Here is a 14,939-nt window from a genome sequence, read left to right as displayed (position 1 = left end):
AACACAACTTACAGATGGAACTGACTGGAATTAGTAAGTGGAATAGAAGTAGACAAAGGTTGTTTCTGAGATTTTGAATTGAAAAGTAGGATGCTTATTAAGGGAAAGTGGAGAATAGAAAAGAGATGGTTTGGGGCAAGAGGAAATAGAATGGATCTGTTTCACAATGATGAGAATTATACTTAACATTTCTGAAATATACCATTTAAAATGGTTAAGATGGTAAATTTTATATATTTTTAATCACAATTTTTTAAAAAAAAGAGGAAATAAAGGAAAGGGTAATAAAGGCAAGCTGTTTTGTGTCAGCAGCTGCAATCTGCCAAAGGACAGGCTGGAGAGAGAGAAGAATGCCTTAGTACAGTCAATTACAGGACAAGTCAAGGAGACCCATGGTAACTATTCAGCTTAAGTTCTGCAAGACTGAAACACGGTATCTAATGGTCTCTGCCTGTCCAAAAGCCAGCCCTCCAAGAAACCCTCTGGTGTTTTATTTTACTCTGGACTTCTGAAGAAATACATTTCATATTTATTTAAAAAAAAAAAAAGGCACCAAGCAATACACGAAACTATTCTCACCCAAATGCCCATACCTTTGCTAATGTGCTAGAGGAGCCGTGATGAAGTGACACCTCACCTACGGCTTTAGATGCCTTTGGCCTGGCCATTGCCTGAACTGCTTAACTGCTCAGGTTTTCTGAGCACCAGCCTTGCTGGCTCCCTGTGAGGGTGATTTATTGATGCGTTTCCCACTAGTCATGGTTATCCCTTCTTTATCAGTCATTTCCCTAGTCTTTCTCTCTCTCTCTCTGTAATTCAGCCATATTGAGGTATAACTGACAAATAAAATTGTAAGATATTTAAAATGTACATCTTGATGATTTAATATACATGTACATATGAAAGGCTCCCTCCCATCCATTAACGAACATATCCATCACCTTGCATATTCATTTTTTCTCTTGTGTGTGGACACTTACATTCTACTCTCCTAGAAAATTTCAGTTATACGATACCATGTCACCAACTTCTACTCCCCATCTCAGTTTCTTATTACATTTTCCAAGCAACCACTCATCTTTCTATCACTCTAGATTAGTCTGCATTTTTTATAATTAAAAAGAAATTTATTTATTTTTGGCTGTGCTGGGTCTTTGTTGTTTCAAGGACTTTTCTCTAGCTACAATGAGCAAGGGCTACTCTCTAGTTGCAGTGCGTGGGTTTCTCATTGCAGTAGCTTCTCTTCTTGTGGAGCACAGGCTGTGGGGCGTGAGGACTTCAATAGTTGCGGCACGTGGGCTCATTTGTTTCGGCTCCTGGGTTCTAGAGAACAGGCTCAATAGTTGTAGCACACAGGCTTAGCTGCTCCACAGCATGTGGAATCTTCCCAGACTAGGGATCAAACCCATGTCTCCTGCGTTGGCAGGCAGATTCTTAACCACTGGACCACCAAGGAAGCCCTAGAATTTTTTATATGGATAGAATCATATACAGTATGTACTTTTTTTGTCTGTGCTATTTCATTCAATATAATGTTTTTGAGGTTTTTCCAAATTGTTCATTTACCAAGTTCATTTCTTTTCTTTTCCTTTTGCTAAGTAGTATTCCTTTGCATGAATGTACCACATTTTGCTTACCTATTCACCTGTAGATGGTCATAAGGGTTGTTTCCAGCTGTTTAATTGCAAAGTTATGTCCGACTCTTTTGCAAAGCCATGGACTGTAGCCCACCAGGCTCCTCTGTCTATGGGATTTCCCAGGCAAAAATACTGGAGTGGATTGCCATTTCCTTCTCCAGGGGATCTTCCCAACCCAGGGACTGAACCTGGTTTCCTGCATTGCAGGTGGATTTTTTACCACTGATCCACCAGGGAAGCCCTTCCAGTTCTTAGTTTTTACAAAGAAAGCTGCTATTAACATTTAATACAAGTCTTTGTATGAACATATACTTTCATTTATTTGGAGGTAAATACTTAGAAATGGAATGACTGGTTCACATGATAAGTCCCAGGAAAGGGGGATTTGGGTTCTAATCAATGAAAAACTTCAAAATCATTGAATGAATTTTAATCCTTTTTAGTTTACGATAAACTAAAAAACTAAAAAAAAATTTTTTTAATATAAAAATTTTAAACATTTATGTTCCCAATTTAATTGGGATCTCTCCCAACTATGATAGTATAAAACTATCATTGCAATATTGGATGTCCTTAGTTTGTCTTTTGGGGGCTTCCCTTGTGGTTTAGTTGGTAAAGAATCCGCTCGCAGTGTAGGAGACCTGGGTTCAATCCCTGAGTTGGAAAGGTCCCCTGGTGAAAGGTAAGGCTACCCACTCCACTATTCCAACCTGGAGAATTCCATGGACTGTATAGACCATGGGGTTGCAAAGAGTCAGACATGACTGAGCAACTTTCACTTTAGTTTGCCTTTAATATTTGTTACTTTCTCTTTACTATTTTAAATTTCTTTTTTATGTTAAAGTTTCCTTCTTTTTCACCTTCTATGTCTGTTATGGTGTTTTCTGTTTGTTTGTTCACTCTGGTGTTCCAGTCTCTGAATTTTTTCTTTTATTTCTAGTTCTTTTATGAGTTCTGTTACTTTATTTCAAGTACCTCTACTTCTGATTTCTACTATTATTTTATGTCTTGTATCATTTAAAAGTGTTTTTCAGTTCATTTTGGAGCAGAATATGATAGCTTTCATTTTCACTGTTTGTAAAAATGTTATCTGCTTCTCATTCTCCTTTTCCTCATGATAACCTTTATTGGATTTAATCTTGATGCTTTTCTGTTGCTTATTTTTATGGGATGTTGGTTTTCCTGAAATTATATGAGACAGGCGAGTCATGTGTAAAAATGCCATGTCTTGCTTTCCCACAGTTTCCTGACATTGCTCCCTTCCCCTATTTAATCAGACTCTGTCTTTCCTCGGCTCTATGACCACCATTACCAGGTGGACACAACTGAGCAACTAAGCATAGCATACACCAGGTGGAGAGTTCTCTCAGGAAGGAGACAAGCTGCTTCTGGTTGCTTTGAAAATAAACATTTAAGTAGTGTTAAAGTCCATTAAAAATAATTGATGGCACATATCTCTTTGCAGTTTGAGAGGTCTTGGCACTCAGGAACACTGGATAAAGACCTCCTCTGTGAACTCTAGGCTTCTTTGCTTAAAAAAAAAAAGGTTTATTTAGGGGAACATCCTAGGCTGGAGTCACCCTCTGAGCTGTGCTCTCTCAATGCTGTTTTTCCTTTTCTCCAACTGGATATAAAATTTAGTCTCAGGCCAAAAAAGAAGGACACTGTTGAGTTCCACTCAACAGGCTGTCACCATGGCACAGTAACCAGGACATTCACAAAGTGAGTCTTGCTCCACCACTCCTCAATGATAAAGAGCAAGTCATTTTACCTTCCTATGCTCAGAGACAAATTCCTTTCGTCTAGCAAATTGTTTCCAAATGCATTGTAACTTAATTTTTAAAAAGTAAAGAAGATAGGGCATGGGCTTTCCAGTTCCATTTGGTAAGCGTCACGCCATTTTTACCTGACACCCTGTCCCTTCCTGTACATGCACAATCTGCTTGGCTTCTGGAAGGTTTTGAGTGTGATACCCTGGAACTGGGTAATTTTTCCCATTTTATTGAAATATGATTGATATATAACATTGTAGAAGTTTAAGGTGTACAACCTGATTTGACAGACATATATTGCAAGAGGATCACCACCCTGTTTTGTTAACACCCATCACCTGGGACTAAGTTATTTTTAAGGCCATGTTTTTCACGGTGCAAGTGTGAGGACTGCTGAAGTGATGATGCCTGGCCTCTGTGCCAGGCTAACTTAATCAAGAATCATGAGCCATAGCCTAGGAAACCGCACTTTTAATATATGCTCTGGAGGATTTGATCACTCACCAAAACCTGAAAACTCCTGCTAAGGTAGGTTCCAATGGTATCATTCTAACATGAATGGTTGGGGGATTAAGGATTGCTAAAGATATTCATTTTGTCTATCTGCTATGATTCAGAGAAGGGAAGGACACTTCCCTTACTTTTTAAACAGGTTATTAGAAACAAGGCTGAGCAGTCTCTCTCAAAACAGGTCATTAGGATGCAAAAAATATCATGTATGTAGAGAATTCTTAGATTGTATGGGTGCTGGAGAGAAGTTCCAGAGATCCCAGGTAGCATGACTACTACTGCCAGTAATAAATACCGTTCATTAGCCATCCTGTGCCAGGCAGGATGTATGGACGTTAAATCACCTCATTTGAGTCTTCTACAGCCTTCAGAAGCAAGTATGACTACCTCCTATTATAAATAAAGGTTCAGAAAGGTTAGGTAAAATTGTAAATGCCCCATAGCCAATCAGTTGTTGGGTTAGGATTCAAACTCAGTTCTGAATGATGCCAAAGTTAGCCAGACCACCTCTGGTCTCTAACTGGGGTGATCAGTGCCTGGAAAGGAGATAGTGTGGTCTGGTACTAGGGAATTATGGTTCTGTTGGGTCACAGTCTTTGCCCATGGTGAGAAGAAACACAGAATAGAGGTCTGTTTAGTAAGCACTTCAAGGAGACAGATGGGCATCGTCAATCAACTGTGCTCTGATTTCCTAGAGAACTCAGGAATAGATTCTCATAACCACAGAATAGATTCTCATGGCATTGGTTGTTATTGAATTGAGAAATGGAAATGGTAAGCTGCAAGAATTTATTCCTCTTAAAAATTCTGTTTTCCTCTCTAAAACTTGTATAAATGATCTCTGGGAGAGCTTTATAAAAACTCAAGTGGCTGGGCTCCTCCCCAGATTTATGAATCAGAGTTTCTTGAGGGTAGAATCTGGGGATCTACATCTTTTTTAAAAAGTTCTCTGGTGATTCTGTTAGTCAGGAAGGTTTGGGAACCATTGGATTAAATGATCCAAAATGAATTATTTGGGTTCAGGGGTAACTCTAATTGGAATGGGTCTGATTTGAGTTGCCAGGCAAACCCTCTCTGGCAGAAAGAGTCTGCTTTCTTCCTTAGCCAACCTCTCCTCCTAATTCGCTTGTACTTCCCACCCTATATCTTCACTGTCCCCATCACCCTCTTTCCCACCCAAAACTGGCTGAAAAACGACGTTTAGAACAGCAGCGCCACATTGTGGAGAGAAATAGTATTGTACTACAAAAAGCACGACGACATCCTCAAGGGTCACTGGGGCTGCGATTACCATTTTGTCCTGCAGAGAGCACCATTTCCTTACATTTTTAGGTGAGGCAGTTTTCTTTCCTTACCTGTGTGGGGTGACCTTACTAAACATCCTTATAGAAAGGCACGAGGTGGAAGGAACATTGCGCCGGATAGAAACCAAAAGTCTCCTCGCTGTGAAACTAGAATAAACTGGGATGACTAGGTACGCAGGCATGGCCAAGCCGTCTGCTGACGTTAAATGCCAATCTCTGTGACAGTCTTGCTCAGGAAAAGACTAGAATGGTTCCCATTTCCCAGTATCTATCTCAGGTAGTACCTGCTGTAAGGTAGATCTTGGAAAGATTTATTTTTTATATGATAATTCAAGCATTAATTAATATATCAGACCTCTTAAATGGTGCTATTTCTCCACAGTGACACATTGGCTATATTGATGGAGCAGGTTGGGGCACATTGTATTCTGATTATTCACCTTTTGATTGATTCCTACCTGGCTAAGTCTCCCTCCATCTCTGTCTATTTCTCACACTCACACACTCATGTTTCTGATATTTATGGACACCTTTTTCAATGGCCTGATCATCTTTAGTGATCCAGCTAACAAATTAATACAGCTAGAAAGAAGATGCTAAAAGTGTACATAAAATCATAGTCTATCTGGTTGCCTTCTCTTCTTGTTTTGTAACAGTTCCATATTGGTTCAAAAGCTGGGAAGTCACACTGGGCAGGGTCTGTGTCTCTGCAGATTTGTGTATGATTTCTTGGCAGATGATGGTGTGGATTTGTTTCTCTGCTTTGCAACTTCAGGCTGCTTGGTTTTCTGAACTCTAGAGCTCAGATCTGGTAGCCAGATCACAGGGTCTAGTGTCCTGGTTTCCTTGTGGTTTTGTTTTCTCCGATATGCTTGCTGTCTCCCTAACCAGACTGAAAGCCCCTTGACTGAAGGTTCCAAGCCTATATCTCTTCTAGCCTTCAGACACCTACATTGTTGGATGTGCACTGCCTGGTCAACATGAATGTTTGGCCTGACTGAATAATGAGAGGTGTTTTAAGAGAATGAGAGGTGGAGAGCCAGGAAAGAGAAAGGGATAAAAAATGTTTCTAAAAGACTAATTTAACTGACCAGTGGAAGGAAGTAGTTTCAGAAAAGGAAAACAGAAGAGAAGGTCTAATCAGAGGCAACATGAAGGGAGGAAATTAGTCTAGTTTTTTCAAAAAGTGGAAATGCTATTGTGGACAATAACTTCTGAGGAGATATTATGATTCATACACGAGGAAAGTAAGATTTCTTCACTGAATGACGACCAAGATGAATGTTTCAAAAGGTATCCTATGAAAGAAAGTTATACTTTTGGAATGTGTGACTTGTAAATGCACCCAGTTGGTGAATGAATACAGCTTTAAAATAATAGGCCAGACTTCAAATTCTCCCTGAATGTTATAATCAGATATTGAAGACCAAAGCCATTTTGAAATCTAACTTTATTCTTCTATAAGAATCAAGCCAGTATACGTGTCCTTTAAGATTTCAAAGAATTCTGGTTGTGCTTTAGCTCCTTGCTGCTAAGTCACTTCAGTCGTGTCCCATAGATGGCAGCCCACCAGGCTCCCCCATCCCTGGGATTCTCCAGGCAAGAACACTGGAGTGGGTTGCCATTTCCTTCTCCAATGCATGAAAGTGAAAAGTGAAAGTGAAGTCGCTCAGTCGTGCCCGACTCTTAGCCACCCCATGGACTGTAGCCTTCCAGGCTCCTCCGTCCATGGGATTTTCCAGGCAAGAGTACTGGAGTGGGGTGCCATGGCCTTCTCCACTTTAGCTCCTTAGATACCATGAACTGAGGAGGAGGACAGTCTTGCCTTTCTAACACTCAGCTTCATCAGTGAGGCAGGTTTTCCATCTGTCTGTCCTAAGTCGCTGTGTCATGTCCGACTCCTTGTGACCCTATGGACTAGGGATTCTCCGTCAGGCTCCTCTGGCCATGGGATTCTCCAGGCAAGAGTACTGGAATTGGTTGCCATGCCCTCCTCCAGGAGATCTTCCTGACCCTGGAATTGAACCGCGTCTCTTATGTCTCCTGCCCTGGCAGGTGTGTTCTTTACCGCTAGCGCCACTGTAGATCTTCCAACACTCAGCCTCATCAGCGAGGCGTGTTTGCCAGAGACCCTTATTTAGCATATTTTAATGCTTAGAATTTAGAAAGGATTAAGATTTATTGAAGTAAAAGTATACTTGGAAAATAGATGTTTTATTTCTTGTTTTCACTTTCTTTTTAGTTGCACATATACTTGATAGAATACACCTGGAATGTTGTAAAACAAAACTCAGAACTTTATCACTTTGCTCATATTTTTTCTTTCTTTCTCTCTTTTTTTCTTTCTTTCACATGGAGAAGAGGAATGCACGTTCTTTCTTCCTACCCAGGCCCCTGACAAGATACTCCCTTTTCCTGCCTCTTTGATAAATATGTTTTCATACTCCAGCCCTTGCCTCTTTAAATGTCTGCCAGGCTTGCTTCTAGTCTCCTGAAAAAATGCCCAGCTTTCCTGAGCACCTACCACTTTATATGCCTTCTGTCTACTGAGCTGTCTCTTAGTGTCTGTTCTATCTCAGATGCCTGTCCTTTAAGTGTCTAACCTATCCCGGGCCTTGGCCCCTTCATTTAAAACACACACACACACACACACACACACACACACACACACACAACTCAGAATCACTTCACGCAATCTGTTTCTTATTTAACATAATAAGACTTATATAAGTCTTATATAAGTCTGTTTCTTATTTAAATCATTTTTTTTCTGTCTCTGAAATGATTGTTTTGGTGGTGGTTGTTGTTCAGTTGCTCAGTAGTGTCTGACTGTTTGCAGCCCCATGGACTGTAGCACGCCAAGCTTCCCTGTCCATCATCAACTCCCGGAGCTTGCTCAGACTCATGTCCATTGAGTCAGTGATGCCATCCAACCATCTCATCCTCTCTCGTCCCCTTCTCCTGCCTTCAATCTTTCCCAGCATCAGGGTCTTTTCCAATGAGTCAGCTCTTGGAACTGAGCCAACAGGTGGCCAAAGTATTGGAGCTTCAGGATCAGTTCATCCAATGAATATTCAGGGTTGATTTCTTTTAGGATTGACTGGTTTGATCTCCTTGCTGTCCAACGGACTCTCAACAGTCTTCTCCAGCACCACAGTTGAGAAGGCATCAATTCTTCAGTGCTCAGCCTTTTTTATTGTTCAGCTTTCACATCCGTACATGACTACTGGAAAAACCATAGCTTTGACTATATGGACTGTCATCAGCAAAGTAATATCTCTGCTTTTTAATATGCCTTCTAGGTTTGTCATAACTTTCCTTCCAAGGAGCAACTGTCTTAATTTCATGGCTGCAGTCACCGTCCACAGTGATTCTGAAGCCCAAGAAAATAAAGTCTGTCATTGTTTCCATTGTTTTCCCATCTATTTGCCATTAAGTGATGGGACTGGGTGCCATGATCTTTATTTTTTGAATGTTGAGTTTAGGTCAGGTTTTCACTCTCCTCTTTCACCTACAAGAGGCTCTTTAGTTCCTCTTTGCTTTCTACCTTTAGGATAGTATCATCTGTATATCTGAGGTTATTGATTATCAGTAATTTTGATTCCAGCTTATCCTTCAACTGATATTCCATGACAGTGACATGACATGACATGTATGATATGTATGACATACTCTGCATATAAGTTAAATAAGCAGGTTGACAAATCATAGTCTTGACGTACTCCTTTCCCAATTTGGAACCAGTCCATTGTTCCATGTCCAGTTCTAACTGTTGCTTCTTGACCTGCATGCAGATTTCTCAGGGGCAGGCAAGGTGATCTGGTATTCCCATCACTTTAAGAACTTTCCAGTTTGTTGTGATATACACAGTCAAAGGCTTTAGCATAGTCAATGAAGCAGAAGTTTTTCTGGAATTCTCTTGCTTTTTCTATGATCCAACGGATGTTGGCAATTTTATCTCTGATTCCTCTGCCTTTTCTAAATCCAGCTTGTACATCTGGAAGTTCTTGGTTCGTCTCATGTAGTTTGAAGGAGACATAATCCACTGATTTTAGTGGAATCAGTGTGAAATGGCCGGGATCTGGATCAGTGACTTGGTCACGGTTGTAAAGAAGAATAAAGAAGTCTGAAAACTGTCAACTCTTGGACAGGAGCATACTAGTCAATTGGGTTTCTAATTAACTATGGGTTATGAGAAGACAGTTTTGTTTGAAATCTCTCTATATTGCCTTAGTCATTTTCTTGCTTTAGTAGGTAGTCTAATGAACATAATTAAACCTTGTCTTACTGACTCAGCATCATGCAATGCCTCAGGATCATTACTCTGAACATAAAATACACTTCTACACCATACTGTAGCAACAGAAGGTAGAGAAGTTTAAGATGGCTCCCAGACATTTCTGTACTTTTGAAAAAGATATCTCTATAATCTGTGCATTTCACTGTATGTGAATTTACCTTAATCAAGTAAATGCCTGTTACATATTATAAAATAATAGACTATTCACTCCAGAAGAGATTCTTGAGATTATGAAATTTAATGCCATTATTTAATAGATGAGAAAACTAAGACCCAGAAAACAAGGAAAATGAGTATAGGACGTCTATGATCAATGTCACCTGATTGCAAATCCAGAGGCCCTTTGACTCTGCCATGCTGCAGCTTTCAAATGATTTGGGATTACTGTCATTTTTCTCCCTTCCTCCATGAAAAGTGGAGTCCCTTCTCAAAATTGGCTGTTCGGGGGTTTTGGTCAAATGAATGTAAGCTCCAGTAAAATGAGCTCCCCTGGGGAGCCTGTTTTGTTCACTGATGTCTTTTCAACACCTAGAACAGTTCCTATCCTTTGGAAGGCCCTGAATTAATGTGTGTGAATGAAAGAATGAAACGAAATTGGAGTATTTATTTTCTACAAGATAACTTGATTTCAAGTTCATAGGTTACCTCTGCTGCTGCTAAGTCGCTTCAGTCACGTCCAACTCTGCGCGACCCCATAGATGGCAGCCCACCAGGCTCCCCCGTCCCTGGGATTCTCTAGGCAAGAACACTGGAGTGGGGTGCCATTTCCTTCTCCAATGCATGAAAGTAAAAAGTGAAAGTGAAGTTGCTCAGTCATGTCCGACTCCTAGCAACCCCATGGACTGCAGCCTTCCAGGCTCCTCTGTCCATGGGATTTTCCAGGCAAGAGTACTGGAGTGGGGTGCCATTGCCTTCTCCAAGGCTACCTCTATCTCTGGGTTAATCTACTCAGCATTCTTTAAGACTGATTGTATATAGATTACAGGTTAGAATCATTTGAGCCAAAACTTTGAGTTAATAATTAGAAAAATGAAAGGTATACAATAAATATTAAATAATTATGGTGAAGCATCATGAACTTTTGTTTCACTTTAACTGTGTATTTCAATTTCAAGCCCCACGTGTTTGAAGCAAGAAGCCCAGATGCTAAACTGTAAAAACACTCTTTAGGTGGTAAAATGGACCAGCAAAAGAGAAGATATCACAACTCAGCTTTGTAAAGCTGTCTGTTAAATATGAGTTCTACATAATAGTTAAATATCTCTTTGAACAAGGCAAACAAAGCCATCAAAGCTGAGGAGAACAGGAAATTCTTGAACACTGTACACTGTACTTATTTTCAGAATTGGCTTTTGACTCTCAAAATTTGTGAGTATGTTTAAATCATCCAGTAAGTGCTTCAGTATTAAGAAATACCTCAGAAACAAACTCAAAAATTAATGAATTGCAAAACCCCTCTATTTAAGGACCAGTTTAAAATTTAACCGTGTAAACATCTAAGGTTACGTGCGTACACAGGTGGATACTTGGAGTCATGATTTCAATAATACAAAATCAGAAGATGTTAACTTATCTATAAAACAAGATACAGATGTTATGTTATATTTCTAAAAATGCTTTTAGATTTCCAGAGGTGTTTGAATTTCTTTTTTCTTGAATCACCACTAAACCATAAGCTCCTCGACGTTGAGGATCATGTCTAATTTCCGTTTGTATTGGCAGTGCTTGGCTCAGTGGTGGAAAATAAAAGGAAAATAAAAATAAGTTGAATGAATGAATTTTAGGGACAGACTTAAGGACCTTCTTGGAAATTATAAAGATATGTGGAAACATTAATAGAAAAATGTTTATGGGGTCCAGGAACACTTAATTGGAGTAAAGAGATGGGTAAAGATTAAAGGAAACACAGACTTATCTTTTTGGACTCCAATCTCCGGTATTTGTGAGCCTGCCTATAAGCCCCTTAAGCCTCATTATCACATATGTCCACTGCGAGAGCTTTGTGAAAAATATATATGCAAAAACATCTTCACTGTTACTGAAGTACATTGACAGGACAGCTTTCTTATAACTTATTTCTAATTTTGCCTGATTTCTGAACTACTGTGCCTATTAGTAAAGAATCTCATACGTGCCACGGAGATATTGCTTTCTGAGTAGAAATTTGACTTTCTGTATTCTCTTCTCTTAGTTTTCTTTTCAAATCAACTTTAACCTGTCCAGAACAAGAAGTTATATGGTAGGAGAGATTGATTACAAGGTGGTGGAAATGGGCATAGAGAATGCAACAAAGAAGAGGCTCTTTCTGAACCTTAAACAAGGAATGTACAGCCTTTAGGAAGCAAAAGAACTGAGAACAGGCTACCTAGGCAAAGTTGGTGGAATGTGGTTCCTCCTTACTGAAGGGCTATTAGGATCCAGTGTTACGAGGAGGTTGGTCTGAGACCTTAGGTGTCAGGGCTGTTGTGAGGATCTGGTTTTCTGTACTTAAGGCTTGGAATGTCATTGTTCATGCCAGATTTTCCAAAAAGCTGGAAATTTTGGATCAGGAAATTTCAAGGTCAGGGCCAGAATCTATACCTTATCTTCCCATTTTTCTAGTTAGCAACTGGGCTGAATGTGTAAGCCTCCAGGAGTAAGCGGCACTTTAGGTTAATGTTTAATTTATTAACCCTTAAGGAAGGAAGTATCCGCTTGTATTCTTATCATTGATTTTAAGGTTTCTTAAGGTTGAAGCCGTTCACACAAATGTTTTTATTAGTTCTTCCCAACATCAATTTAACAAGGTAAGGGGCACAAATGATTATACACAACAAATCAAATTCTTGAACCACAAAAAAATGTTCAGTTCAGTTCAGTCGCTCATTCGTGTCTGACTCTTTGCGACCCCATGAATCGCAGCACGCCAGGCCTCCCTCTCCATCACCAACTCCCGGAGTTCACTCAGATTCACATCCATCAAGTCAGTGATGCCATCCAGCCATCTCATCCTCTGTTGTTCCCTTCTCCTCCTGCCCCCAATCCCTCCCAGCCTCAGAGTCTTTTCCAATGAGTCAGCTCTTCACATGAGGTGGCCAAAGTACTGGAGTTTCAGCTTTAGCATCATTCCTTCCAAAGAAATCCCAGGGCTGATCTCCTTCAGAATGGACTGGTTGGATCTCCTTGCAGTCCAAGGGACTCTCAAGAGTCTTCTCCAACATCACAGTTCAAAAGCATCAATTCTTCGGCGCTCAGCCTTCTTCACAGTCCAACTCTCACATCCATACATGACTACTGGAAAAAACCATAGCCTTGACTAGATGAACCTTAGTCGACAAAGTAATGTCTCTGCTTTTGAATATGCTATCTAGGTTGGTCATAACTTTTTTCTTCCAAAGAGTAAGCGTCTTTTAATTTCATGGCTGCAGTCACCATCTGCAGTGATTTTGGAGCCCCAAAAAATAAAGTCTGACACACTGTTTCCACTGTTTCCCCATCTATTTCCCATGAAGTGATGGGACTGGATGCCATGATCTTAGTTTTCTGAATGTTGAGCTTTAAGCCAACTTTTTCACTCTCCTCTTTCACTTTCACCAAGAGGCTTTTTAGTTCCTCTTCAGTTTCTGCCATAAGGGTGGTGTCATCTGCATATCTGAGGTTATTGATATTTCTCCTGGCAATCTTGATTCCGGCTTGTGTTTCCTCCAGCCCAGCGTTTCTCATGATGTACTCTGCATAGAAGTTAAATAAGCAGGGTGACAATATACAGCCTTGATGTACTCCTTTTACTATTTGGAACCAGTCTGTTGTTCCATGTCCAGTCCTAACTGTTGCTTCCTGACCTGCATACAGATTTCTCAAGAGGCCGGTCAGGTGGTCTGGTATTCCTAATCTCAATTTCTCAACGAAAGGAAGTTCAGTTGTTGTTCAACATTCTTTGCTCTCATCACTGGTTAGCTTCTTTGCAGAGGAGAAACTGAGAAGCTGAGTGAAACGTCCTAAAATTTCTCAGCAGAGCTTTATCTTCTTGCTGCTTGAGTGAGGACCTTAACAAAATCTATTTGTGAGAGGTGGTATTCTATCAGCTAAACCCTGGTAATAAGTCCTTTGACCTTTTTCCCCAGGTACTTAGGTGAGGATTAGGGCTGACCTCAGAGAAGGCAATGGCACCCCACTCCAGTACTCTTGCCTGGAAAATCCCATGGATGGAGGAGCCTGGAAGGTTGCAGTCCATGGGGTTGCTGAGGGTTGGACACGACTGAGCGACTTCACTTTTACTTTTCACTTTCATGCATTGGAGAAGGAAATGGCAACCCACTCCAGTGTTATTGCCTGGAGAATCCTAGGGATGGGGGAGCCTGGTGGGCTGCCGTCTATGGGGTCGCGCATAGTCGGACATGACTGAAGTGACTTAGCAGCTTAGCAGCAGCAGGGCTAACCTAAGGCAAAATGATGAACTAATCAGAGGGAAGAATCCCTGGGGGAGGGCACAGCAACCCACTCCAGTATTCTTGCCTGGAGAGTCCCCTGGACAGAGGAGCCTGGAGGGCTACAGTCCATGGAGTTGCAAAAGAATCAGACACGACTGAAGCAATTTAGCACACACAGGGTGAAATGAGGAACTAACCAGAGTTTTCTAGGCTACTCTCCTCCCCCTTATAGGCATGCACCCCAGAGCCACCTCCTCAGTCCTAGCCTCACCTCCCTGGTATTCCCCTCACCTACCTATGAGAGGTGAGGCTTGATTACAGTCAGACTCTATTGTCCCTCTCTGTCTCTTTTTTTTTTTAATTCAAGTTATTCATTTTATCCTCTCTGAAATCTAAACTGATTTTAAAGATGACAGTGAACGAGTCTGATAAGTGAGTTTGAATGAGCCACTTACATTTGCTAAATTAATTTTCTTTCCACTTTCACCTTAATTCACTCTGGCATTTTTACCCACCACTGAATTGACCCTGATTATTGGTTACCTTCCTTGCTTGAGTTCCTAGATGGAACATTGGACATGTTGACCCCTCCTTCTTTCTTAAAATTCTTCTCTTAAACTTCAGACTCCAATTTCTCCTGGTTTTCCTCCTATCTAGAACACTCTGGCCATTTCTCTATGTCCTTTGTCAATTGCTACTCTTCTGCGCAATCCTTAAATATTACTTCCTCAGAGTGCTCTCCTAGGATCTCTTTCCTTATTCTAAGCTTCTGGTTTGTGTGATTAGTTGCTCAGTCATGTCCAACTCTTTGCAACCCCATGGACCGCAGCCCACCAGGCTCCTCTATCCAACGGGATTCACCCCAGGCTAGAATACTGGAATGAGTTGCCATGCCCTCCTCCAGGGTATCTTCCCAACCCAGGGATTGAACCCAGGTCTCCCACATTGCAGGCGGATTCTTTACCATCTGAGCCATCAAGGAAGCCCAAGAATACTGGAGTGGGTAA

The 14,939-nt window shown here is 40.8% G+C and overlaps 1 long non-coding RNA gene across 1 annotated transcript in view; it reads right to left on the bottom strand.

Annotated features, from left to right (window-relative positions):
• The window catches only part of LOC106991766 (uncharacterized), a 44,576-nt gene that overhangs the window by 4,616 nt on the left and 25,021 nt on the right, over positions 1 to 14,939 (bottom strand). The window lies entirely within an intron of this gene.

The sequence above is a fragment of the Ovis aries genome, chromosome 22 (assembly GCF_016772045.2).
Source record: "Ovis aries strain OAR_USU_Benz2616 breed Rambouillet chromosome 22, ARS-UI_Ramb_v3.0, whole genome shotgun sequence".
NCBI lineage: Eukaryota > Metazoa > Chordata > Mammalia > Artiodactyla > Bovidae > Ovis > Ovis aries.
The sequence above is the reverse complement of the archived record's forward strand: the minus strand, read 5'-3'. Positions and strand labels throughout refer to the sequence as shown.